Raw genomic sequence first — 25902 nt, 5'->3', positions numbered from 1 at the left:
CTTATCTCTTGTAATAGTCTTTGTTTTAAGGTCTATTTTATCTGTTATGAAGATCGCTACTCCAGCTTTCTTTTGACTTCCATTTGCATAGAATATATTTTTCCACCCTCTAACTTTCTAACAGTCTATACGTGTCTTTAGGTCTGAAGTGGGTTTCTTGTAGACAGCATATATATGGGTCTTGTTTTTATATCCAGTCAGTCTGTGTCTTTTGGTTGGAGCATTTAATACATTTACATTTAAAGAAAAAAAAAATAAAGTAATTATTGATATACATATTCCTATTGCCATTTTCTTAGTTGGTTGGGGTTTGTTTTTGTAGATCTCTTTCTTCCCTTGTATTTCTTGACTATATAAGCCCTTTTAATATTTGTTGTAAAGCTCGTTTGGTAGAACTAAATTCTCTTAACCTTTGCTTGTATGTAAAGCTTTTGATTTCTCCATCAATTTTTAATGAGATCTTTGCCAGGTAGAGTAATCTTGACTGTAGATATTTCCCTTTCAGTACTTTAAATACATCCTGCCATTCCCTTCTGGCCTGCAGAGTTTCTGCTGAAAGATCAACTATTAAACATATGGGGTTTCCCTTGTATGTTACTTGTTACTTTCCCCTTGCTGCTTTTAATATTCTTTCTTTGTGTTTAATCTTTGTTAGTTTGATTAGTAAGTGTCTTAGCACGTTTCTCCTTGGGTTTATCTTGTATGGGACTCTGCACTTCTTGGACTTGAATAACTATTTCCTTTCTGATGTTGGGGTAATTTTCAACTATAATCTCTTAAAATTTTTTTTCATACCCTTTCTTTTTCTCTTCTTCTTCCAGGACCTTTATAATTCAAATGTTGATGTGTTTAATATTGTCCCAGAGGTCTCTGAGACTATCCTCTGCACTTTTCATTCTTTTTACTTTATTCTGCTCTTCAGCAGTTATTTCCACCATTCTATCTTCCAGCTCACTCATCCGTTCTTCGGCCTCAGATACTCTGTTATTGATTCATACTAGGGTATTTTTAATTTCAGTAATTGAGTTGTTTATCTCTCTTTGTTTATTCTTTATTTCTTCTAGGTCTTTGCTAAATGTGTTAATTGATTCTTGCATTTGCTCCATTCTATTTTTCAGGTTTTGGGTTATCTTTATTATTATTCTAAATTCTTTTTCAGGTAGTTTGTTTATTTCCTCTTCATGTATTTGGACTTGTGTGTTTCTAGGTTGTTCCTTCATTTGTGCAGTATTTCTCTGCCTTTTCATTTTTAAAAACTTACTGTATTTGACATCTCCTTTTCCCAGACTTTAAGGTAGAATTCTTTCTTTCTTTTGCTTTCTGCCCTCATAAGGTTGGTTCAGTGGTTTGTGTAAGCTTCATATAGGGTGTGACTTGTGCTTGCTCTCTGGTGGGAGGAGGTGAGTTTTCTTTTTTCCTCTGATGGGCAGGGCTGTAAAAGTTGGTAATCCTGTCTGCTGATGATTGGGTTTGTATTTTTTTTGTTGTTTGTTGTTTGGATAAGGCATCCTGCACAGGTTGCGGCTGGCAGTTGTGTGATGCCGGGTCTTGTATACAAGTGGTTGCCTTTGTGGGAGTTCTCACTAACTGATACTCCATGAGTTAGGAGCTCTCTGGTAGTCTCGGGTCTTGGAGTCAGTGCTCTCACTCCAAAGGCTCCAGTCTTGATCTCTGGCTGGGGAACAGAGATTTGTTATGGTATTAAATGGAATTAAAATAAATACAAAAAAAAAAAAGAGAGAGAATCAAAAGATACACCCCAGACAAATGGCAATTACAAAATCAAGCCAATAATAATTAAATAATGGAATATATACACATACATATACACCCATAAACAAAACCAAAACAGTAAAAAAAAAAAAAAAAGTACAATAGATTGATCAAGCGAACAAAGGAAACCAAAAATGATATCCACCAGTTAAAAACAAAACTAACTAAAGCACAAACTGGAAAGCAAAACTAAAGCAAGGTTGCCTACTAGGGATTAAAGCATGAAAACAAAAGACGCTAACAAACATGGTGACAAAAAGAAAGAAGTAAAAAAAGATAGAATAGCAAAATTAAGTAGAGGTATAAAAAAGATAAATATATATTAAAGATTAACTACAATGGTAAAAGAACAGTAGGGAAAGCAAACAAAAGAATAAATGTAGAATAAAAACAATAAATTTTTAAAAATTAAAAAATAGAAAAAATAAAAAGAAGGAAAACCCTATAGAAGCACAAAAGGCCAGCAGAAGTATATAGCAGAAATAAAAAGTGTTATTGAAAACATTCTCAAAAGCTTAAATAGATGTAATGGTACTAATAAAATCAGCAACTACAACAACAGAGGGGAAAAAGGGAAAAAAAGAAAAATATACAGAAGCAGCTACAGAACAAGTCAAAATATAAGAATAATAAATGAATAATAAATGTTTTTCTTGAGTCTCTGCTGTCAGCGTCCTGTCCCTCGCTGGGAGTTGCAGTCCACCAAACCTCCTTAGGATGCCCTCCAACACGGAGGTGGTCTCTGGACCTGCTGTGGGGGCAGCTCAGACTCTAATCTGGTCCTGTTCTTGTGTTCTTGCCTCCAATGTCCACAGCTGTCAGAACTAGTGCATTTTCTTTTGTGGGAACTCTCACTGTCATTTTATATATTCCATAGACATAGAGTCTGCCTACTTGATTGTGTGGATTTAATCTGCAGCTTGTACAGCTGGTGGGAAGGTTTTGAGTCCTCTTCCTTAGCCACACTGCCCCTGGGTTTCAGTTGTGGTTTTATCTCCCCCTCTGCATGTGAATCGTCCACAGGGGTTTGCTCCTGAGCCTGCCCTGGAGGACTTGGGTCTGCCCTAGTGAAGACCAAGTGTGGAGGTGGTGCAGCTGCTTGGGTCACAGGCCTTGTAGCACCAGATACTCTGGGGAGCCTGCAGCTAGGGCACCTAGAAATAGGGTACTCTATAACGGCATGACAATAATAATAAACCTGCCATGCCCAGGTTCCCATGGCAATCTGGGAGGCCCATTTTGAAATATAATTGATTAAAAATGTTGTGTTAGTTTCAGGTGTATAGCAAAGTGATTGAGTTATTATATGTATACATGTATCTATTCTATTAAAAATTCTTTTCCCATTTAGATAGTTACATAATAATGAGTAGAGTTCCCTGCGCTATGTAGCAGAATTTTGTTGGGTATCCATTTTAAATACAGCAATGTGTACATGTTAATCCCAAACTGCTTTACCTTCCTTCCCCCTCATCCTTCCATAACCATAGTTTGTTTTCTAAGTTTGTGAGTCTGTTTTGTAAATAAGTTCATTTGTATCATTTTTAAGATTCAGCATAAGCGATATCATACATGACATTTGACTTTCTGTCTGACTTATTTCACTTAGTGATAATCTCCAGGTCCATTCATGATGCTGCAAATGAAATTATTTCATTCTTTTTAAAGGCTAAGTAATATTCCATTGCATATATGTTCCACATCTTCTTTATCCATTCCTCTGCTGATAGACATTTAGGTTACTTCCATGTCTTTGCTATTTTAAATAGCACTGTAATGAACATTGGTGAGCATGTATTATTTTCTTTGGATATATGCCCAGGAGTGAGATTGCTGGATCACAGGGTAGCTCTATTTTTGAATTTTTAAATTTTTAAATAGAATCTCCATACTCTTCTCCACAGTGGTTGTACCAATCTACATTCCCATCAACAGTGTAGACGGATTCCCTTTTCTTCACATCCTCTACAGGATTTACTGTTTGTAGACACTTTGAAAAACTCAGCAGTGGCTACAGGACTGGAAAAGGTCAGTTTTCATTCCAATCCCAAAGAAAGGCAATGCCAAAGAATGCTCAAACCACCACACAATTGAACTCATCTCACACGCTACTAAAGTAATGCTCAAAATTCTCCAAGCCAGGCTTCAGCAATATGTGAACCATGAACTTCCTGATGTTCAAGCTGGTTTTAGAAAAGGCAGAGGAACCAGAGATCAAATTGCCAACATCCCCTGGATCATAGAAAAAGCAAGAGAGTTCCAGAAAAACATCTCTTTCTGCTTTATTGACTATGCCAAAGTCTTTGACTGTGTGGATCACAATAAACTGTGGAAAATTCTGAAAGAGATGGGAATACCAGACCACCTGATCTGCCTCTTGAGAAATTTGTATGCAGGTCAGGAAGCAACAGTTAGAACTGGACATGGAACAACAGACTGGTTCCAAATAGGAAAAGGAGTTCATCAAGGCTGTATATTGTCACCCTGTTTATTTAACTTATATGCAGAGTACATCATGAGAAACGCTGGACTGGAAGAAACACAAGCTGGAATCAAGATTGCCGGGAGAAATCTCAATAACCTCAGATATTCAGATGACACCACCCTTATGGTAGAAAGTGAAGAGGAACTCAAAAGCCTCTTGATGAAAGTGAAAGTGGAGAGTGAAAAAGTTGGCTTCAAGCTCAACATTCAGAAAATGAAGATCATGGCATCCGGTCCCATCACTTCATAGGAAATAGATGGGGAAACAGTGGAAACAGTGTCAGACTTTATTTTTTGGGCTCCAAAATCACTGCAGATGGTGATTGCAGCCATGAAATTAAAAGATGTTTACTCCTTGGAAGGAAAGTTATGACCAACCTAGACAGCATATTCAAAAGCAGAGACATTACTTTGCATTACTTTGCCAACAAAGGTTCGTCTAGTCAAGGCTATGGTTTTTCCTGTGGTCATGTATGGATGTGAGAGTTGGACTGTGAAGAAGGCTGAGCACCGAAGAATTGATGCTTGTCAACTGTGGTGTTGTAGAAGACTCTTGAGAGTCCCTTGGACTGCAAGGAGATCCAACCAGTCCATTCTGAAGGAGACCAGCCCTGGGATTTCTTTGGAAGGAATGATGCTAAAGCTGAAACTCCAGTACTTTGGCCACCTCATGCGAAGAGTTGACTCATTGGAAAAGACTCTGATGCTGGGAGGGATTGGGGGCAGAAGGAGAAGGGGACGACAGAGGATGAGATGGCTGGATGGCATCGCTGAGTCGATGGACGTGAGTCTGAGTGAACTCTGGGAGTTGGGGATGGACAGGGAGGCCTGGCGTGCTGCGATTCATGGGGTCGCAAAGAGTCTGACACAACTGAGCGACTGATCTGATCTGATTCTGACTGATGTGGTGACCATTCTGATTCACTCTAGTTTTGATTTACATTGTTCTAATATTAGTGATATTTAGCATCATTTCATGTGATTTTTGGACACTTGTATATCTTCTTTGGTGAAATGTCTCTTTAAGCTTTCTGCTCCTTTCTTGACTGACTTGCTTTTCCTGTATTGAGCTGCATGAGCTGTTAGTATACACTGGGTATTGATCCCTTGTCACTTGCATCATTTGCAGATATTTTCTCCCATTCTGTGGATTGTCTTTTTCTGTAAGGATTTCCTTTGCTATGCAAAAGTTTTTAAGTTTAATTAGGTTCTATTTGTTTGTTTTTCTTCCCACTACTCTAGGTTGTTGTTGTTCAGTCACTCAGTCGTGTTCTACTCTTTGCAACCCCATAGACGCAGCACACCAGGCTTCCCTGTCCTTCACCATCTCCCGGAGCTTGCTCAAATTCATGTCCATTAAATTGGTGATGCCATCCAACCATTTTATCCTCTGTTGTCCCCTTCTGATCCTGGCTTCAATTTTTCCCACCATCATGTCTTTTCCAGTGAGTCAGCTCTTCACATCAGGTGGCCAAATTATAGGAACTTCAGCTTCACCATCATTGCTTCCAAAGAACACCCAGGGCTGATCTCCTTCAGAATGGACTGGTTGGATCTCCTTGCAGTCCAAGGGACTCTCAAGAGTCTTCTCCAGCACCACAGTTCAAAAGCATCAGTACTTCCGTGCTCAGCTTTCTTTATGGTCCAGCACTAACATCTATACATGACTACTGGGAAAACCATAGCTTTGACTATACAGACCTTTGTCAGCAAAGTACTATCTTTGATTTTCAATACGTTGTGTAGGTTTGCCATAGCTTTTCTTCCAAGGAGCAAGGGGCTTTTAATTTCATGGCTGCAGTCACCATCCACAGTGATTTTGGAGCCCAGGAAAATAAAGTCTGTCACTATTTCCATTGTTTCCCATCTATTTGCCATGAAGTGATGGGACTAGATGCCATGATCTTAGTGTTCTGAATGCTGACTTTTAAGCCTCTTTTTTCCATTATCCTCTTTCACCCTCATCAGCAGGCTCTTTAGTTCCTCTTTGCTTTCTGCCATAAGGGTAGTGTTATCTGCATATCTGAGGTTGTTGATATTTCTCCTGGAAATCTTACTTCCAGTTTGTGCTTCATCCAGCCTGGCATTTTGCATGATGTACTCTGTATAGAAGTTAAATAAGTAGGGTGACAATATACAGCCTTGACATATTCCTTTTCCAACTGGGAACCAGTCCATTGTTCCATGTCCAGTTCTAACTGTTGTTTCTTGAACTGCATACAGATTTCTCAAGAGGGAGGTAAGATGGTCAGGTATTCCCATCTCTTCAAGAATTTCCCAAAGTTTGTTTTGATCCACACAGTCAAAGGCTTTAGCACAGTCACGGAAGCAGAAGTAGATGTTTGTCTGGAATTTTTTGCTTTTTCTATGATCCAATGGATGTTGGTAATTTGGTCTCTGTTTCCTCTGCTTTTTCTAAATTCAACTTGTACTTCTGGAATTTCTCAGTTCATGTACTTTTGACTCCTCGCTTGGAGAATTTTGAGCATGACCTTGCTAGAAAGTGAAATGAGTGCAATTGTGCAGTTGTTTGAACATCCTTTGGGACTGGAATGACAGTTGACTTTCTCCAGTCCTGTGGCAACTGCTGAGTTTTACAAACTTGCTAGCATATTGAGTGCTGCACTTTAGTAGCATAATGTTTTAGGATTTGAAACACCTCAGCTGGAATTCCATCATTTTTGCTAGCTGTGTTTGTAGTGATGCTTCCTAAGACCCGCTTGACTTCAGTCCATGATGTCTGGCTCTAAATGAGTGATCATACCATAATGGTTATCCAGGTCTTTAAGATTTTTTTTTTTTAATAGTTCGTTAGCGTATTCCTGCCACCTCTTCTTAATATCTTCTGCTTCTGTTAGGTCCACACCATTTCTGTCTTTTATTGTGCCCATCTTTGTATGAAATATTTTCTTGATATTTCTAATTTTCTTGATGAGCTCTCTAGTCTCTCCCAGTCTATTGTTTTCCTCTATTTCTTTGCACTGATCACTGAGGAAGGCTTTCTTATCTCTCCTTGCTGTTCTTTGGAACTCTGCATTCAGATGGGTTTAGTTTTCCTTTTCTCCTTTGTCTCTCACTTCTTTTTTCAGCTATTTGTGAGGCCTCCTCAGACAACCATTTTGCCCTTTGCATTTCTTTTTCTTGGGGATGGTTTTTGTCACTACCTCCTGTACAAACCTCAGTCCATCTTCAGGAACTCTGTCTAATACCTTGGATCTATTTGTCACTTCCATTGTATAATCATAAAGGATTTGATTTAGGTCATACCTGAATGGCCTAGTGGTTTTCCCTACTTTCTTCAATTTAAGTCTGAATTTGGCAATAAGGAGTTCATGATCTAAGCCACAGTCAGCTCCTGGTCTTGTTTTTGCTGACTTTATAGAGTTTCTCCATCTTTGGCTAGGAGGTGGATCCAAAAAGATATTGCAGCAATTTATTTCATAGCATGTTCTGCCTATGTTTTCCACTAAGAGTTTTTTTAGCATCTGGCCTTACATTTAGGTCTTTAATCCATTTAGAGTTTATTTTTGTGTGTGATGTTAGAGAATGTTCTAGGAAAATTCTTCATAGCCTGAAATAACACTCTGGGAAACATCAGCAAATGTTAAAGAGACAAGTTAAAGATGAATGAAAAACAAAAAGGCCAAGTACTCACACAAATGCTACCAGAAATATGTGCAAGAGAAACAGAATTTTCCCAGTGAATAGATAAAGAGTGAAAATTTCCCAACTCACTTAATGAGGACAGTGTAATCTTGATACCAAATCACATGTAAAAATCTTTAGAAAAATGTCTTAAAGACAAATAAATATAAGCACATTTGATAATCATGAGTCAAATGACTCAATAATCTAACAATTTCTCTCCAGTTTAATCTACAGAGTCTATAAATTCTGATCAGACGTCTAGATTTTTTTTTTGAACTGACCATATCATTGAAAAGCATATTTGAAAATGCAAAGGGCCAAGAACTAAGATAATATTTAAAAAGCACAAAATTGGAGACTATATATGGGGTGTATTAAAAAACGATAGGAATTAAGAGAGCTTGATATTGGAACAAGGATATAAAATAATGAGCAGAATGGAAAATCCAGTGATTGATCAGCATGTGACATGCAATCATCTAGTCCATGACAAAGGTGCCAAGGCACTGCTGTGGGAGGAATAATTACCAATCGGATAAATAGAAAAGGCCAGCTGAACATCCATTTTTAAAAAAGAACTATTACCTTACGCAATATACAACAGAAATGCTAGATAGACCATGGACTTAAGTGTGAAGGCTAAACTTGTAGAGTTGGCAGACAATAACAGAAAAATATCTCCATGATTTTCATGATGAAGACTTCTTAAACTTGCCACAAAAAGTCTAGTGGAAAATAGGCTTTATTAAAATTAAGAAATTGTGTTCATCAAAAGATACTATAAGAGAGTTAAAAGGAAGACAGTGGGAAATGATATTTTGATTCCATATATTTGACAAAGAACTTATATCTAGAGTATAAGTATTCCTAATTATTCCATAAGCTTACCTAAGAGAGCAGAAATGCTAAAACCCATCAACATAAAAAAAGAAAAGGACAAGTAATTAGAAAAGTAAACTCATATGGAACGAGAAAGCACAATCTAGGGAGAGAAAAAAAAGAGAAACCAAAAGAAAAAGGCAATGATAAGAAATGTTTGGAGATTTTGTTAGTTTGTCAATGAGAAGACAATATAAACTAAGGAGATATGGTTCGTGTGTAAATATCATTTAGTAAAACAATGACAAGGATAAATAAAATGATAGATGGGAATGCTGTTGGAATATTATTAAGTGTTATATTTTTAGATTTTGACAATTAAACTTTTTTGGAATTCCGAAGGAAAACACAGTTGGATGATATTTCTGTCTTAGTAGCTCAACTGAAGGCAAAACTGAGCTGAAATAAACAGAATATCTGTGCCACCAATCATTTGTCCACAAGGAGCTTCATAAGTGTGTCCAGTACCTTCCAGTTTCTCCTCCAGACCCATTCTCCAACCCTACCTCCCTACTCGCTCTTTCCTCTGCTCCAGGAAGGAACTGACTGCAGGAACCCCTCTGGTTCCATGGGTGTGGTCACTAGGACATGCTTTCAGGATGTTGAAGGGAAGAGAGTGAGCTCCTTGTGTTATTTCCCACCTCTCTTCCTGCCAGTTGCTCCCAGCTGGCCACTCTCCACTCACTTGGCCACCTCTACAAATACGTCTTCTAGAATTTCATAACTGCCTCTTCTTACACACCTTGGGTCTTGGATGGTTCCTATCCCTGAGGAAGCCCGCCCATACCTTTGAAAATAGTTCCTTTATGGACCTTCCTCAAATCATTCATCTTGACTTGAGTGTGCCCCCTATCTCCTTCTGGGTTTCTAACTGGGAAACATGAGGCAGAACATTCATAGTCACACAGTCACTTCTGCTTTTCTACTCTTTCCTAATGATTTTTAGGGAAAAAGATTCAGTGTTTTCCCTCATTGACACATCCAGCATGAAACCTTCCCAATAACGAACATATTAAGCACTAACCTTAACTTTGCTGATAGAAATTCACACTTTATACACAATGAAAATCTATTCTTTGTTCTTTTTTATGCCTGTCACTGGGATCATAGGATGTCAGTGTTAAGAAGGAACATTGAACAACATCAAATCCAGAGGTGGCCAAACCGTCGTTCCTATTTATGCTCTGACACATTTTCTAAATTTCAAAAGGATAAATGAAAATTATCCATTCGTTTACAACAGGATCACACAGGTTATTCTGTTGTTTGCAATGTATTAGTGGACAAGAGTTTTCCAAACATCCACCCCATATGAAAAGCCTGGGAACTCACCAACCTAATTTAACCTCTTCCTTGGAGTGCAGAGAGATTATAGCTTCTCCAAATGCATGCAGTTAGCTTGTTGCATAACTTGGAACACAGCCCTGGTTTCTTTGCTCTCAATTAGTGCTCTTTCCATTACACAATCTTCCTTCTTAGATGAAAACTTCCTGCCTCAATATAGTTTTATTATCCATGTTCCTTTGGGATAAATCTCCCAAAAGCAAATTATCAGGTAAGCGAAATGCCAGTTTTAGTATCAAGATAAACATAGCCTTATTACTCAAATTGTGGCCTGAGAACTAGCTGCATCTATATAGACAAAGAATTAGTCACTCAGTAGTGTCCAGCTCTTTGTGATCCCCTGGACTGTAGCCAACCAGAATCCTCTGTCCATGGGATTTCCCAGGTAAGAATACTGGAGTGGGTTGCCATTCCCTTCTCCAGGGGATCTTCTTTACCCAGAGATCAAACCCTGGGTCTCTTGCATTGCAGGCAGATTCTTTCCCAGCTGAGCCATCAGGGAAGCCCTGCATCTATATAGGCTGGGAGCCAATTAGAAATGCAAGCTCTCAGCCCCTACACTCACCCGCAACAAGATCCCCTGGTGATTCATAGACACACTAGAATCTGAGACACTCTGGTCTGAGATCTTGATAATTTCAAATCTGTGAATGACAGCTGGAGGTAGTCTGTCTCCAGAATTCAGATACACAAGTAAATGACTATTTTCTCCACCTTCATCACCCTTAGTGGGATTGGCTATAAGAAGGCTCATGAGAAGGACAGTCCGCAATCCCTTTCTTTTCAGAACAACAGACTCAATGCTGTGTTAATACCACCCCACCAGACACCCAAGAGTTCTTTGCTTCTAGAGTAAATATTTCCAACTTGCCCAGTGTCGGCTGTCTTCACGAGTTAGAGCTCCTTGAGAATCCATGTTTCTTCCACCTCATTGCCTGAAACCTGCTAATGGAAAATAGGAAATTAAAATTGACGGAGATAGGGGTGGGGAGGGGGGAAACCCAGCTGGACAAAGGGAAATCATTTGGAAATTAAAAACAAAATAAAGTATGAATCCAGGAGTCTGGGAGTTGAAAAGGGAAGTTTTATGTAATTCTAGCCAGTTGATGTCATTGTAGCTCATTCTCTGACCCACTAGAGAGGCCAAGGGAGGGGGGTGTGGAGGTGGGAAGGACCCAGACATTCTCCTTTGGGCCTGATGTGTGCAGGATGAGGTCAGTGAGAACAAAGGATGTGTCTGAGCAACAGCCAGAGCCACTTCCCTGCAGAGATGATTCCGCAGTCCCAAAGAGGGGCCACTGAGAGTTGAAAGTTCTGTCATCCCTTCTGGCCCGCCCCCACCCCCACCGCCCCCACCAGTCTCTCTGTGGCCTCCGGAGCCCATCCTCACTGTGGTGAAACCTCCCAGGCTTCTAGCTCATCTGTGTTCAGGAATGGGAGGGTTGGGGCCACTGACACACACCAGTATCCTGCAGCCTATTATTTCCTGCCTGTCCTGGCTCCCCTCCAAGGCCCAGCATGACAGGTGGATGAAGTTCACGAGAAAGCTCAGCAATGGGCCAGTTTTCCAGGAATGCTGCTGCTAACTAGATTCACAAATCAAGCAGCCCTGCACCACCCCAGGCTGAATGGAGAGCCAGATGAATGGGGCAGAGGATTTTTTTTTTTTTTCTCTGTCTCCAGTCTGGATCCTGTGATTGTTTCAGCTGGTATAAGCAACTCCCTGCTCAGGCTCCAGGGTTCGAAGTGCTTCTCAAAGGTGCTTAATTCAAGCCTCCACTCCCAGCTGAAACTCTGAGGTTGGGAAATGAAAGGAAGGACATGCCCCTGGGACCATGGCATCAGGGAGCACTGTCAGGACCTCAGACCGCTCCAGCAAGAAAGGTCTCAGGAAGATTAGCAATCTGACTGTGGAAGCAGGAGTTGGGAAAAGCAGAAACAGAGCACTGCGTTTAATATTCCATCCACAAGGATGTAAAGAGCCAGGTTAAAATTAGAGAACTTATTTTTTTTCAAACAGGGCTTGCAATTGTATAAGTGTCTGATCTTTCAATGTGCTAATGACTTTTCCCCCTCAGTAAAACCGAGCTGATAGAGCAAATAATGACGCAAATGTTTTTTGTCTGTTGCCTCAGGCTGAGCAGTTGCTTTAGCAACCCTGAGGCTGTTGTACGGGCTTCCCAGGGGCCTCAGTGGTAAAGAACCCGCCTGCCAATGCAGGAGACACAAGAGACATGGGTTTGATGTTGAGTCAGGAGGTGCCCTGGAGAAGGAAATGGCACTCCAGTATTCTTGCCTGGAAAATTCCATGGACAGAGGAGCGTGGCAGGCTACAGTCCATGGGGTTGTAAAGAGTCAGACATGACTGAGCACACACAATTGAGAATTCCTTGAGCACCTAATTTCTGCCCCCATTCCCGCCCTCAGCTATGCTGCTGCTGCTAAGTCACTTCAGTTGTGTCCTGACTCTATGTGACCCAATGGACTGTAGCCCGCCAGGCTCCTCTGTCCATGGGAGTCTCCAGGCAAGAATACTGGAGTGGGTTTCCTTGCCCTCCTCCAGAGGATCTTCCCGACCCAGGCATCAAACTTGTGTCTCTTCTGTCTCCTGCATTGGCAAGCTGGTTCTTTACCACTAGCATCACCTGGGAAACCCCGCCTCCCACTATACAGAAAGAGAAAAGAGAGGGGAAGGCAGTGCATATAAGCAAGTTGCTGCCTTCCTGGAGCCCATAGACAAGCAAGAAAGACAGACACATAGGTGGGTAAATTGTATTACAGTGTTACTAGCAATGAGGTGGAGCTGTGTGCAAATACCATGGCAACACACAGGAAGGAAACACTGGAAAATATAACACTGTTGGGAGAGGGAGAGTTGTACTTTTTATGATTCTAGGTAAACTGAGTCAGAATGCGATGGGCCTGGATTACCAGATCTTAAGGCCAAAAATCTGCAAATGGAGCTGGCAGCTGGGAAAGATGACTTTGGATAGAAGAACAATCTGTGGGCATCTTCTTGGATACCAATGATCACCATCTTATCCTGATATGGCTCAGGTAGCATTCTGCAAATGAAGAATTTGCAGAAGTCCTTAGAAAGTTCCCTTCAAATTAGCAGGGATGCTGGGGTAGCTAGCTTCAGAGTTTGAAAGATGTCCTACAGGTCAGGAGGGACATTTTGGGTAAAGACGTATGTGTTCCATGATATGACCCAGTATCTAAATGACTGACTTCTACTCTTGCCTCCATGGTTAAGCAGTAAGTATATCTTGCCAGTGGTGTAATATCAGAGGAAAGGAATGAATCTGAAGGGTCATCGATCTTGCACCCCAAGCCACTTTTCGAGATGTGAACTTGCATTTCCAATTTCCTGTAGATGTCTCCACATGCAAGCCTTTTTAGTATCTCAGACTCTATGTAGCTAGACTAATGAAAGTTACCATTTTCTATCAACTCTGTCCTTCTCATTTCCCTCCATATTTTTGTTAGTAAAACCAACAGTCTATCATTCATCTCATTTTCTTACCTAGCCTTTATCCCAAACTCCACTGATACCTGGCAGAGGCCATAAGATAGATACCCTCAAGGTATCCCCAGATAGGAGTAGAAGTACTTGTGTCTAAATCCAAAAAAACAGGTGCAGAGAGCATGAATCCACTTAACAAAATTCCTTGGAGGCTCCCTAAGCCTGGTCCCCAGTCTCTCTTTTATTTTTTTCTGATCTGCAATGCTTGTCTCCTGATCCAGACTTAGCATCTGCTTTTATCTTTGATATTTGAGGCTCCAATTCAACTTTTCTAGACTGTGGATTAATGGCTCATCTCTGGAACCTCAAGTATTGCAAATACTCATTAACTGGTCTCCCTTCTTTCAGTGTCTTCCTGTCTACTTCGGCATTCCAAAAGAGATGACTTTAATCATCCAAATAATTCCTTTAATTTAGTATTACTCTATAGATAAACCTCAGGAGTTCTTCCATTGTCTACAGCATAAATACTAAATTATTTTGCCTGGAAATTTAGTGAGGAACTATACTAATTGATTCTTACCTATCTTTCAAGATTTATCCTCACCATTCCCATAGATGAATTATTTGCTTTACTGTCAATCGAATTTACTTACTTTTTAAGTAAAGTGTACTTTTATTTTTGGCTGTCCCACAATTCAACCACACTGCCTTCTTATTTGGGGGAATAATAAGGGTCAAATGCACCATTTCTTCCCTCTTTGGAGAAGGCACTGGTGACCCACTCCAGTACTCTTGCCTGGAAAATCCCATGGGCAGAGGAGCCTGGTAGGCTGCAGTCCATGGGGTCCCTAAGAGTCAGACACGGCTGAGTGACTTCACTTTCACTTTTCACTTTCATGCACTGCAGAAGGAAATGGCAACCCACTCCTGTGTTCTTGCCTGGAGAATCCCAGGGATGGCGGAGCCTGGTGGGCTGCCATCTATGGGGTCACACAGAGTTGGACACCACTGAAGAGACTTAGCAGCAGCAGCAGCAGCAGCTGCTTCCCTCTTTGCTTCTATGACATGAGCACAAACTTCGGCTTAGCCAATCAGATGCTCCCACGCAGGACAATGACTAGAAAGTGAGTGATACAGAGACAGAGAAGCAGTTGGAATTCACTTATACTGGTGGTAGGGGCACTGGCTGAGTCCTCTGGCAGTTGTTGCAGCGTCCTGACTAGATTATTTTTGCTGAAATACTATTATGCTGCTTGCCTCTAGGCTTTTGGGAGTATGTTTGATTCCTACCTTTTTCTAAGCCTAGTCCTCCAACTTGTTGGTGATTCTGTATGCTACTGATGTTTTTCCAGTACATTTCCATCATCGTTCTTACAGATGGGCAATTTCTTCTGTTTTCAATCTTAAGAATCCTAACTGATCTATCCCCCGAAGCACCTCGCTGTTTTCACCATTGTCTCTTCGCTATGCTAACTCTGTGTATAGAATGTCTTTCTAACTTCAGTCTCTTTTTTCCATATCAAGCTCAAATGTTACTTTTCTGTATTTTAAATTGATTTTTAATTGGCAGATAATCACTTTACCATGTTGCATTAGTCTCTGCTGTACAATGTCATGAATCAGTTATAAGCATACACACTCTACCCATCCTGAACGTCCTTCCCACCCCCACCACATCCCACCCCTCCAGGTCATCACAGAGCAGCAGGCTGAGCTCCCTGAGCTCAACAGGCTGAGCTCCAGCAACTTCCCGCCTACCATCTATTTTAGTGTATAGATGTCAGTGCTCTCTCTCAATTCATCCCACCCACTCTTTCCCCTGCTGTTTTCTTGATCATCTGTGCCCTGTGAGCCAGATCCTGAGCTACGAATGCAGAGAGGAATACACAGAGGTAAAATATGCAGAGCCCAAAGTCACAGGCCCTCTGCTCACGCTGATGCCATGCTTAGTAAAAGGCAAACATACAAGGAACAATTACATTTCCCAAAGATAAAAGCCAGAATGAAGATACGTAGTATGTTCACTGAGGCATGAAGGGGAACGTTCTTGTGCTAAGCTTCAATGCAGAGGGATTGACAGGAATTGAACTGGAGAAAAGGCAGTACAGGCACAGAGCCAGCATGTACAGTGGCAATGGAGTGAGAAAGAATACGGAATATTGAACAATGACTGAAGTCCAATGTGTCTATGTGTCTATGAGACATAGCATGTGAGGGAGGGACAGTGGTGGGAAATCAAGCTGGAGGAATGGAGCCTGTCTGGTGAGTTCAGTCATGTGGGCTCCACCCTCCAGGCGACAGTGTCTTAGCCTTCTTGATCATGCATTCCATCACATTTGTTTGAGCTTCTGCCCAAATATATGTTCACCTAAATGGCGTGCTGCAATTCATGGGGTCGCAAAGAGTCAGACACGACTGAGCGACTCAACTGAACTGAACTGAACTGAATTATAATCTTATCTAGTATTTTGATGGATTCATGTATGAAGTACTAATTATATGAATTTCATAATTAATTTTTTAAAGTTATGATAATACAATACTAATGTTGTCTTCTCACATGCCAAAGGTTGTCTTGCTGGCCTCAATCTGTTATTAGAAAGTTCGTTAGGGGGTGAATGTATATTTGCTTTTCTGTAAGATAATTGCACAAGCAGAATGGGAAAAGAACTAAAGCAAAATCCTTGAGTTCTAAGGTGTGTAAAATGTACTTGGATTGCTTTAGAAATAAAGAATCAGAGTCCCCAGTGAGTTAATGGAAGTAAATACTATTCATCAATAGCTATGAATATTATGAAAACACAGTCAGACATGTATGAAAGGATTTGATACCTCACACCACCAAGGAAGAATTCTCGACAAAAGCAGCACATTTGAATTTGATCAAGGCTTTACCTTTCCGTAATAGTTAAGACATTATTATTAATTGTTATATAATTATAAGTAAAGTATATAATAAATTATAAAACTAGTTATTAGAGAACATTATTATAGAAATTAAAGAAAATATAGGGGTTAAGTTATACCACAATAATATAACTAACAAAATACAGACTCTGGCAAACTTTATAGGACAAATAACCCAATTTCTTCAACAAATAAGAAGCAGAGAGGGAAACGGGTGATAGAGGAAGAAAAAAGAGCTAGGTGATGTATCAGCCAATTGAAATGTAGGAAAGTTACTCAGGTTTTGATTCAAAAAAATTGTGAGGCAACATGGGAAATATGAATACTGACTAGATGTTTGATACAAAGAAAATATTCTTAATTTTTAAAGAAATAATTGTAATAATGATAATAATTGTAATAATTCTAAATTTAAAAAATTAAAAAAAATTCTAAATTAGTCTTTAAAAGTCTTTATTATTTAGAGATACACACAAATATTTTCAGATGAAATGATGTGCTATCTGAAACTTACTTTGAAATATTCAAAATAATTTGGGGAGAGGATATTAATCAAATAGCATTGGCCACGAGTTGATAATAATTAAAGCTGGTGCTAAATCCATGGTCAGTGTTTCATTATATTTTTCTCTTTTCTTTTGAATATGCTTGAAAGCTTCCTAAAAAAATATTTTACATTCGGATTCCTTGGTTTCATTCCCTGTAGATTCTGATGCCATAGATCTACAGAGGTACTCAGAAGTCTAAATTTTTAACAAGCACCACAGGGAATTTGGAATCAGATGGCCCCTAAACCATAACAGAGAAATCAGTACAGTGACATGAAGGGAAGAATCAAATAGGAGAAACAGGCAGCTTAAAGTACAGTATGGTAGGTGCTCAAGATAAATACCTGCCAATTATATTGGATCATTGTTTACAAATAATTGCCCCAAATCTTAATAATGTTTGTGTGTAATAATCAGGGTGTGATTACTGGTGCTGTTTCCTGATACAGGCTTTTTTTTTTTTTCTATTAGATTTTTTAAGAATCTCCTCATGCTTTCCTCATGAACTAAGGCTAATTCCCTGATTAGATAATCATCCTTGTGAATGCTTTCTTCCTAATCACAATGGTAGGAGAGATGTCGCCAGGCCTTCCAGGAAGGGAGAGACACCCAGTTGTGACCACTCAGTTGGCATCGGCTCCCACTCCACCCCTTCCAGGAGGAAAGGCTCTCATAACCCTGAAAGGGGACGGAGCAGAGAGCTGACCCATCCGTCCCAGTGCTGTCAGCTCCCATCAATCCCCACACACTCCCACACCCCCTTTTTCTTTCCACATTTGAGACTTTTTCAACTGGAAAACACTCCAGGTCCTGGGCAGAGCTAAAGACACTCCAGGTCCTAAAGACAGAGCTGCTTGTGTCATAAGGCAAACTAACTGAAAAGCGGAAGGCCCCGACATAGCTTTCAGAACGTGGGTCCCTCTCCAGCCTGGAACCTGCAGGCTGAACCTCCTGCTGGCTCAGACTCCCTGGGATTGTGAATGTGCTTTCCACTCAGGCAAAGCTCTGTTGTCCTGCCAGCAACGGAAAAGCAAGCTTCCAGAAGAATCCCCTCCTCTTGAGTAGTTCCAGGCTTCAGACCTGTCTGGATGAGCTCATGTCAGGGGTGGTAGATTATGGCTGCCGTCCACACCCTGCTCCCTTCCCCAGCACAACTGTGTGTTCAGTGGCCTTGCCCCTCCCACATTAGCCAGGAAGCCTCATTGTGCCCCACGGACAGGGTAACAAAACAACAATGGCAAGAGATGGGCACTGTTCATACTCTGATTACGCAGACAAAGATGTTGAACTTCAAGGTCTCAGTGATTTATCCAAGATCACTCAGCTCGGGGTCAGAGCTAGGATCAGGTAATCCTGCTTCAGGTTCTGTGCATTAACTCCCTCTGAAGTTCTCGGCTGCTTCCCTTGATGCAATCAACCTGCCTTTTATATCCTGCTCTCCTCCTGCCAATGTGGCGTGTGTGCAGTCCCCTGAACACATCCCACTTATATTCATATATCTCCCTTTCCTTTCACCTTTCTTTCCTCCTGAAATGCTTTCCTCTCCTCAACTCCAATGTCACCAACTGTCCCTGCCCCAGCTTCAAGGTCCATGTCAATGGCACTTCTTCCAAGGTGCCTTTTACCATTCCTCTCCCCACTCCCATCCACAAGCGACAGTTTCTTCTTTTGCACCTTCATAATCTTCTGATAACATTTTTTGTCACTCACTCTTGTTTCCTTTTCTTGTATTTTTCTTATGTGGCATTATGGCCACATGGATACTTACCTTAAGAATCTGTTACATGCAACCTCCTTGAGCCTAATAATCATTTATTATTCAGCTTTTTATTTTCCCCAGCATTTACAACAGTGTTTGTTTTATAGTAAAAGTGAAGTGAAAGTGAAGTCGCTCAGTCGTGTCTGACTCTTTGCAACCCCATGGACTGTAGCCCACCAGGCTCCTCCCTCCATGGGATTTTCCAGGCAAGAGTATTGGAGTGGGTTGCCATTTCCTTCTCCAGGGGATCTTCCCGACCCAGGGATCAAACCCGAGTCTCCCGCATCCCAGGCAAACACTTTAACCTCTAAAAATCCATTGAATTGAATATATACAACTGTGAATATAGATATATATAACTGAGTTATATATCTGTAACTTAGAAATATATGCATATATGTGTGTGTATGTGTATATATATATATATATATATAGTTTTCACTTATCAAGTGGTGGTGGTTTAGTTACTAAGTTGTATCTGACTCTTGTGACTCCTTGGACTGTAGTCTGCCAGTCTCCTCTGTCCATGGGATTTCCCAGGCAAGAATACTGGCATGCATTGCCATTTCCTTCTCCAGGGAGTCTTCCCCACCCAGGGATTGAACCCAGGTCTCCTGCATTGCAGGGAGATTCTTTACCGACTGAATCACTGCTGCTGCTACTGCTGTCATTTCAGTCGTGTCTGACTCTGTGTGACCCCACAGATGGCAGCCCACCAGGCTCCCCCATCCCTGGGATTCTCCAGGCAAGAACACTGGAGTGGGTTGCCATTTCCTTCTCCAATGCATGAAAGTGAAAAGTGAGAGTGAAGTTTTGCAGTCGTGTCCGACTCTTAGCGACCCCATGGAATGCAGCCTACCAGGCTCCTCCGTCCATGGGATTTTCCAGGCAAGAGTACTGGAGTGGGGTGCCATTGCCTTCTCTGGACTGAATCACTAGGAAAGCCCTTTTCATTTATCAAGATGTAATTAAATGCAGGGAGAGGTGAGATGCTGCAAAGGATTAACCTTGTGATTAATCTATATCCCATTACTATAAAACCTTCTTAAGCAGCATCTGTAATGTATGTCTTTGCCAAATCTGTATTTGCATATACACACACTGCACATGGACTTCCTCTGAGTCTTGAGTGTCTTGCTTCCACTTCTCTGCTTCACATAGAGGAGGTAGCAAGGGCTAAAAGGTGGAGATACAGAGCAGCAGAGGCGGGTTGACATGATCAGATGCTCAGCCTCAACCTTCCTTGCCCTTTTGTGATTCCGGATTGGATTGAGTATGTGAGGAGGGAAAGGGCAGCCCTCTGGGGAGATTAATAATAAGGTCTGAAGGATGAAGATCAAAGAACGGCTTTGGCAGCAGACCATGTAGTAACCGGCAGAGACTCTCTGATCTCTATGTGTTCTTCTATGCCCCATGTGATCTCAAGCTGCATTTTGCACCCTTTCCTGGGGTCAGCACCCTTCTCAGTTACACTCCACCTTTATTTCTTCTAACCTCCACCTCCTAACAGCTCTGCTGTTCACCTACCATCAGAGAGAACCACTAACACAAGTTTTATAAAACTAGTATGAAACCAGATTTTAGCTAGTATGAAAGTTTAGGGGAACTTTTCTTAGAATATCTATCCCAGATGAATTATCCTAATTGGTCTTCTACAGCATTTAACTGCACTAACTAATCAAGTCATAAACCGTGTAAGAGTTTACCTTCTAAAGCATCTATTGCATATTGTCTGGGATTTACTCCAAAATAATCTGGTGTTTAATGGGGATTGGGGGAAGGGTACAAAGGAACCAAATGGCCATGAGCTGGCAGTTATTGAAGTTGGCTGATGGGTACCTAGGGGTTCATCATACCATTCTCTCTCGTTTTAGTATATGTTTGAAATTTCCCTCAATTTTGTTTCTTTAAAAAGAATCTCTTGTTTTCACATTCTGCTCTGCACAATTCTAGCATGGTTAGCCTTTCTGTTTTAGGAGGTGGGAGATCTGGCACCTCTGCGTTTTTCATTGTCCCAACTTGTCTCATCTTCTTTACCCGACACAGCCGGGGAAACAGGGGTCTTTCTGCTTGGCGAATCTCAAATACTATCCACCAAGTGGCCCGGGAACCTTGGCCTTTGCCAGTCTGAATTCCCAGACTCCTTTCATAACCATTTAAAAACATGTCACGGTAGCAGGAGTTGCAAGTCCGAGTGTTGTATTTTTACTGGGAACTTCATATTCTGCCGCTGGGCTGCAACTAGAAACTAGGATGGTGGCTCTTTTGTAAAAGTCACCGTGTTCTTTTTTCCTTTTCTCATTCTTTCTCTCTCTCTCTCTTCTTTCCCTGCTATTGGAAAAGCATCTACTGATGGGAGGTTACCAAGTAGAGGATACAGGAACTTTCTGGTGTTGAATGTTTCCAGGATATCCGTAAGCAAAGCTGTTTGCCCTGCTGTGAATGACTTGGTAGATCAGCAGCCTGAGTACCCTTTTGGGAGAATTATTGTTGGTCTGGGAGGAAAATATGCTTAAAACTCAAATATGAGACCCTATATGAAAGGTGACGTTCAGGTTGTACTTTACACCAGCGAGTCAAATGGCATCTCTGAAGTCACACCAAGCAGTCAGACTTGCCATTTGATCCACAGCAGACCTCATTCTGCATAAACCATATCCAAAATGTTATCCCACCCAGGGGGCAAGCCCTGAGACCCCTCACTGGCAGGCGTTCTTTGAAAGTTGCTCTCAGGAACTTCTCCTGAGGTGCTGCCTTTCTTTACAGCTTGTCTGATTCCGTGAAGCCAGAGACTCCTTGAACAACCAAGAAAGGCAAACTGAAAAAATAGAGCAGTCTGACTGGTTAGAAGCCCTGGGCTGTGTAGGAACATGGCCAGAGCCTGGATTTACGACTGTCAGTCACACATCTCATTTTGCACAGGAGAGGCATTTCTTTAATCCACCTGTTCAATGATTTATCATGCTATGTGTTTCCCCTTAATTGTCATTTGGGCAAAGTCTTTATGTTGTAAGGTGATACCCTAGTATTTTTTAATGACCTTAGGCAAAATGATTGACACTGGATTCTGGAGTCAGATGTTCCTAGTGACGCAACTTGCTCTCCCAGTAGCAGGAGAGCTTCCTGCCATGATTAAGTTAGAACTGTGAGAGTGCTAAAATGTGCTCTGAGGCAAGCACTTTTATTATAGAGTCTAGTTGCAGAGAAGTGAAGCAACACAAATCTTGCCTCCAAATATCCCTTTTCGCTCTGGACTAGCCACTCTCTATAGGAAAGCAGTGTGTGCCGGACACTCAAAATACAAGTGTTCACAGTCACACTTTACCCAAACCTACAACTTTTCTGGCTCTATCCCTTCCTTCTTTTCTATTTCTTTTTCTGGGTTCATAGGACAATGTGATCATGACTGATTTATGTCTGGCAGGCTGCCAGTCTCTGAACTCTCATTAACTAGCCCAGTCAAGCAAGACATAGCCCAGTCAAGCAAGTTCAAGTCCATTCTGTATTTGAACTTGAAATGGAAAATCATCTGTATTTTCTTTTCTCAATAGGAGGCTGAGATGGAGCAAAAGTGTAATTCTATTTTTTTTTTGGATGTGTCCTAAAGTTCCCAATGAGCTCTGAGTGTCAGAGCCACTGTGACTCAAGGCTGGATGGTCCTTGTTAAAATAGCACAAAGGACTTTCTCAACGTCCCTGCCTAGTTTCTCTCTATTACTATTCAGGGTTCCTAGGCAACGAGTATTTTTAGGATATGGTTGCCTCCTGAGTGAATATTCTGAATCATTAAAGATTCCTTAATTTATCAACATAGCACCACAAGGAATGCATTGAAACCAAAACACAAATAAGGCTATGGCCTATAAACATGTTATTAACTTAGAAAGGAAGAGGAAATCAATAGACTGTCTTGAACTCCCATTAATTTTACACTCAAGATTCTTACAGGTATGCATTCCAAATTACTATAGACATTGCGTTCCCTTTCTACTGATACTGGAATCATTTCCTTTGGTACTGGAATCCAAATGTATGAGGTTAAACACAGACTGGGAAGTTGACCCTATATGCTTTTACTCTTTTTGTAGAATTATGCCTGAATACCTGAACCAGACTTAATTGAACCACAAAACATTTCTTTTCACTGCTTACATTTTCAGTACCTCAATATGAGTGCTCAGTAAATACTGGGCAAATGAGTGAATGAATAAACAGAGAGGAACTTCATCCTAGAAGGGAGCTGGCATGCTGGCATGACTCAGTAATTCCCTAGCATTGTCACATACCAGACTCATTTATAAGTGCTTTATTTGTAAAATGTTTGTTGTGTTTCTCCAAGTAAAACCATATCTCCTCCTCATTCTTTATTCTAATGATTGCTCATTATAATAATTCAAACAACATAGAGGATTCTAAAGAAAAACTTGTCTTAAAGTTAAAAAATAAAATAAAAAAATAAAAATAAATAAAAATAAAATAATACCCCAGTGGTATACATGCACTTAATGACATTCTATAATTTTTCTTTGCTTAAATGAACTCATTTATACTTACAGTTTATTTTATAAGAATGGTGAAAAGTGAAAGTGTTAGTCACTCAGTCATGTCTGACTCTTTGCAACCCCATGGACTGTAGCCCGCCAGGCTCCTCCGTCCATGGAATTCTCCAGGCAGGAACACTGGAGTGGGTAGCCATTCCCATCTCCAGGGGATCTTCCTGACCCAGGATTGAACCTGGGTCTCCTGCTTTGCAAGCAGATTCTTTACTGTCTGAGCCACCAGGGAAGCCCATAAGAATGGTATTGGATGATAAATATTAGCTGAAAGCTTTTTCACATAGTATATTGTAGAGATCCTTCTAAATTAATATGTGTACCTAGCAATCTGCCTTATTCATTTTATTAGCTACAGAGTTTGATCCCTGGGTCAAGAGGATCCCCTGAAGAAAGGAATGGTTTACTGAGTCCAGTACTCCTGCCTGGAGAATTCCATGGACAGAGGAGCCTGGCAGGCTACAGTCCATGGGGTCACAAAGAGTTGGACACGACTGAGTGACTAACACTTTCACTTTTATATATAATATAGACATACCATATTTCATTTAAAATTGTTTTGGTGTATGTGTTTACATTCTGGCAAGTCAGAAATATAATAGAACCTCAATATGAGTTCTATTATATCTCTAACTATCATGCATTTCCAGAAGTAGGATACAGAGCATACACATTTAAGTTTTAATAAAATATGGCTGTATTACCTGATTCTTAACCCTTACCAATTCTTGTATTTATAAATCCTCTACTTCATTATAAATCTATTGGAAAATAAAATGGTATCATTTTGTGGTTGTTAATTTACATTCCCTGGGAACAGTTTGTTTTTAAGGACCGATTCTAGGGCCCACTTTGAGTCTACTGAACCAGAATCTCTGGAGTCAGCACTTGTGAATCCTGGTCTCTGTAGAGCTGCCAGGTGGGTCTGATGCAGTCAGTGTTTGGAGAGCCATTTGGGAAGCACTGATCAAAATCATCTCCTGGTTGACACATAAGCTTCCATTATTTAGAAACAAAACAAAATCCTCAACAGCAATAAGATCTGATTAGTGAAATCTGTGTGTGTGTAATAATGTCATTTTTATATGACTTTAAACTGTACTTATTTTAGATGTTGATGCAAATCTCAATTCACCATCTTAACTTTTTAAAAATGTCTGTGTCCAGCCAGAAAAGACAATAAAGCATAGCGGATATAGATAATCTTATTTGCAAAACAGTCATAGAGACAGAGAGAGCAAACGTATGGCCACTAAGAGGAGAAGGAGGTGTGGGATGAACTGCAAGATTGGGACTGACATATATAATATATATACTATCGATACACTGTATAAGGCAGATAACTAATGAGACCCTACTCAGCGCTCTGTGGTGACCTCAGTGGGATGGAATTCCTAAAAAAGAGGGGATATATGTTTAAGTGGGGCTTTCCTGGTGACTCAGTGACAAATCTGCCTGCAATGTAAGAGACTCAGGTTCCCTCCCTGGGTCAAGAAGATCCCCTGAAGAAGGGAACGGCTACCCACTCCAGTATTCTTGCCTGGAGAATTCCATGGACAGAGGAGTCTGGTAGGCTACAGTCCAGGGAGTCACAAAGAGTTGGACATTACTGAGTGACTAACACTGTTTTTTCTATGGTTGATTCATTTTGCTGCACAGTAGAAACTAACACAACATTGTAAAGCAACTATACTCCAATAACAATTCATTTTTAAAAATAAGGCTTTTTAGAAGCATCCTTAACAGCCAACCAGTGACACAGACCTCCAACCAAGGGTGGGCATCCTATAGGAGCCTCCAAAGCCCAGGGGCAAAATGGAATGGAAAGGCAAAGACCTGCATCTGGGTGTGAGTCTTATTCCTAACCTGTTGGGTCACAAGCAAGCTGTTTAACCTCTCCAAGCCCCCATTTCATCATCTGAAAATAAGAATAATATTTCATTGAACTTATGGAAAGGAGTTAGAAAGGCAAGGCAGGTGAAAATGCTATGTCTACTTCCAAGTGCCATGTAAAGGCTAACTGGCCCTCTAATCAGATAGCATGATAGTGTTCAGGTTTTTCTGAGATATATGCATTTGGATAAGGATATACTGAACATAGGGGCTTCCCTGATGGCTCAGCAGTAAAGAATCTGCCTGAGTTGCAGGAGACCACCTGCAGTGAAGGAGACATAGGTTTGATCCCTGGGCTGGGAAGATCCCTTAGAGAAGGAAATGGCAAGCCACTCCAGTATTCTTGCCTAGGAAATCCCATGGACAGAGGAGCCTGGCAGATTAAAGTCCATGGTGTCCCAAGAGTCATCATGACTTAGTGACTAAACCACCACCACCACCATACTGAACATAAGGAATCTCTGATTGAAAGAGCAAAACATTAATATGTATATGGATTTGGAGGGTGTGGGTTCCTGTCAGATAGGACCTAACACAAATTCTTGTGTCAACTCATTTTCTCTTAGTGTTTGCAATTTCACTTCTAAGGTAAACTGTTGGTTTTTCTACCAACATCCCATTTAAACTGACTTTCTCAGAGTTTCTG

Source organism: Bos mutus, chromosome 19 (assembly GCF_027580195.1).
Source record: "Bos mutus isolate GX-2022 chromosome 19, NWIPB_WYAK_1.1, whole genome shotgun sequence".
Classification (NCBI taxonomy): Eukaryota; Metazoa; Chordata; class Mammalia; order Artiodactyla; family Bovidae; genus Bos; species Bos mutus.
The sequence above is the reverse complement of the archived record's forward strand: the minus strand, read 5'-3'. Positions refer to the sequence as shown.